Raw genomic sequence first — 3,959 nt, forward strand, 5'->3', positions numbered from 1 at the left:
TGTGTAATACCATGATGAATCAAAATAATGTGTAGCCCTCGTGACATTTTTCCAGAGTAAAGTGAATAGCACTGTGAACATGTATCAAGGTGATGCAGCACAGTGAACATTGTATTAGGTAGAGTAGTAGCGTCGTCTACACTTTGTAATAAATTAATATGCGTTGAGTACAATGGTGAAAGTGGTAAATAATATCATGTGCTTCTATGCAATGCTTGGAACACGAGGGTTATCCTGAAATGTATGTGGTGCACTTAGTGAACATAAGATGAGTGTTTACCTTGGTGTTGCAGTTAATCCCAGACATAAGGTAAATTAGCAGAGTGATACAGTTCATTCTGAACACTTAAGGTAAGTGTGCCAGTAATTAGATACTCTGTGTTTCTGTGATTTATCCTTTAAAATAGAAATCCACAAGAAATTAATCCTTAGAAATTCTGAAAGAAAATAGGCATTTTCACATTTTCTGAAAAAGTTGTGATACATCTATTTAAGAGAAATTATTTGAATTTATAATATATGTATATATATATATGTATATATATATATATATATATATATATCACTCTTATATATATATATATATGCATATATGTATATATATATATATACTATATCATATATATATCATAAATATACATTAAAGATGGATTATTTAATTTATGTATGTTAATATAAAAATTAATAATTTTGTACCAAAGAAACTTAGAAAACTTATCTAACTTATAATAGAAGATGCAAATTAGTTTAGTCTAATCCAGCTAAATATATTTTAAATAAGTTTACAATAATTTTAATAGTGTAAACACAATAAAATATATATATTTTCGTTATATTCAGAATGATTTTGCAAAGTGTACATATACAAATTTTTCATTTACTTATTCCTTGAGAAGAGCATTTGCTATTTAAGCCAAAATCGTAGTTTTACATATTTAAACACTAACTACAGATATATATATATATATATATATAACATATATATATATATATATATATATATATATATATATATATATACTCTCTGCTCTTTATATATATATATACTGCTCTTTATATATATGTCGTGCCGAATATAAAACTAGTCAATGTAGAAACTTATTTGAGAGTACAGTCAACTTTCTAAAATTTTCTCTTATACGTTTGAAGATATATTTTTTTCCATTAATGTTAATGTAAAAATTTTAATTTTACCATAATAAAAGAATCTTAGAAAACACAACATATTATAGCAAAAGAGACAATTTATTTTATTCTTAACTAAATATATATTTAATCGTTTAATAATTTAGTATAAACAAACACAATCAAATATATTTTTCATTAGGTTCAGAATAGTTTGGCGGAAATTATTGCATACTGGAATTTTCACTTGTCATATGGCAAGATGAAGCATTGCTATTAAACCAAGATGGCAAGTTCTTACTTATATTCAGACGACATTATATATATATATATATATATATATATATATATATATATATATATATATATATATATATGTATATATAAAATATCTACTCATATATATATATATATATATATATATATATATATATATATATATATATATATATATATACTAGATGAGATGTTGACATCCAAATGAAATATACCTTGAGACAGGACATTTCACTAGGAGTGATAAGTACACACCTCAAGCATTCCACTACGTGTTTTGGTAGCTATGAAAACCCCAAAGTTTTATTCCAAGTAGAGCTACAGATGATGGTGCCACAGCAATTAAATTTTTCAAGGCAAAGCTTTAGTGCTGGCATATTTACCTGTATTCTACACGACAGTAATATATCACAGTATTAACCTCCCTTCTTTCTTTGCCTCCTGTATTCACTTGGTTGTCTCATGATTAAATTCCAGATTATTTCATGTCATGTGGGCTTGCCCTTCCTAGGAAAATATATATATTTTAAAAATTGAAAGCGCGAAAATATGGGAGCACTTTACAACACGCGCGGGAAAAAATCAGGGGACATATATGTTATTTTGACAGTGACCTTCATTGTACAGAAGTTTACGCATATAATGTATATAAACCAGTGTGTATAAGTTAGTCATGTCACTTAATGACCCAGAGGACTAAAAGCTGATTAAGCAGACCGAAGTGCTAAGTTATTACCGCGTATTTCTCAATAATGTTAACTCAAAGCATAATTTTTGATTATATAATACATCATCTTGTATGTAGATAATAGTTACATATTTGTATTTTAGTGTTGGTTATTTCAATTATTTTTTTAACATTCTCTCCATAATATTTAACTTAAAGGTAATAGACACCTTGAAGCAGAGAGACTAGTACCTTTCTTCTACTGACTCAAGTTTCAACCTTTCATTGCTGAAGACTGAGGTCCTCTTCCCTGTAACTAGTTTCAGCACCTTCAAAGGTAGACACTCAGTTTATCTCATCTAATGTCTCCAGTTTCATGCTTTGAGGCTGAAGGACTGATTCCTCATCTTCTGCTGTCATAAAGCTTGAACACCCCTTCAAGCCGAGGACTAGTCTCACCTTCTAAAGTCTCCAGTCTCAACATCTTCCAAAACTAGGGACCCGATTGGATCTTCTACTGTCTCTGGTTAATAAGGTCTGAACTGAATTGATTAGACTACGGCTAAGGAAATATCTTCTCGACAAACATCCCAGTAACCTCACCTACATAAAGTAAGTTGATCATTTTTATTGGCTGGTTTTGCAGAAATTGATAAATCCTAATAAATTTGTAGGAAAACAGTGCTCTTTTGCACTAAAACAAATTACTTCTCCTCACCTCGCCATTATTATTTCAGGGGAAAGGAAGGGGGCTGAACACATGCGTGTGGTCAGTTCAGTTGAATAGAAAGGATGGGGAAATGGCTTCATTCCTGGATAGAAGAGACACACACCAGCATCAAGCTCCTCCCTAGAAGGACAGAAAATCCTCAGAAAAATTGAAGACCCTCGCTGAAGAAATACCTACACGTTGAGAGCAGGAGAGCTTCATCAAGGGAGACAACCAGCAGGTGAATCCTGCCAGTAGTCCCCAACGTGCTTGTTGCACCATAGAGCACTCACCACCCCGTCATCTGATCCACAGTTATGAGCTCACTCATCATCTGTGTTGGCACCAATGAATTCAAATATCTGAAGTCCAAGTTAAATGCCTTTCCAAACTTTACTTGTTGGAAAGAGGAAATTGTTTGTGTTATTGGTCATTGAGATTTCAATACTTGTAGTAGAGAGATTAAAATATTCAAATAAGCTAGAAAAATCAATCTCTTACTCAAAGCCATTTTATCCTTTCTCCCGAGACTATGTACTGAACATATAGTTCCCCATTATATCATATGTATACACACACACACACACACATATGTATATATATATATATATATATATATATATATATATATATATATATATATATATATATATATATATATATATATATATATATATATATATATATATATATATATATGTATATATATATATATATATATATATATATATATATATATATATATATATATATATATATATATATATTCACAACATACAAGTTTATACGGTTATAAACTGCAGAATAACTCACAGTTCGGAAATGGGCTAGGCGTAGTGTTTTGATCCGTTCTGGACGGACAGATTTAAAGCGTCTGAGTTTCTCTCAAGTTTGCAACATATTTTGAATGGTTTAATCACGCTATTGCAAATTTTATTCTTCATTATAATTTATAGAATTTTATTGTTTTCCGCGAGAGAAATTTTTTTAATCATAAGAATCTCTTATGAGGATTTCATGTGTATTTAATTTTCTTGCCAAAAATAAGTTGTCTTCTCTTAGTATGTTCTTAAATTTATTTATTACGATAGACCACGAAACGCATTATTCTGCTTAGTTTATAATGAATTTTATCATAGTTAACAGAAAAAACAGTAAACAAAATTAAATATATTAGAAATT

The sequence above is a fragment of the Cherax quadricarinatus genome, chromosome 5, assembly GCF_038502225.1.
Source record: "Cherax quadricarinatus isolate ZL_2023a chromosome 5, ASM3850222v1, whole genome shotgun sequence".
NCBI classification, from domain to species: Eukaryota; Metazoa; Arthropoda; class Malacostraca; order Decapoda; family Parastacidae; genus Cherax; species Cherax quadricarinatus.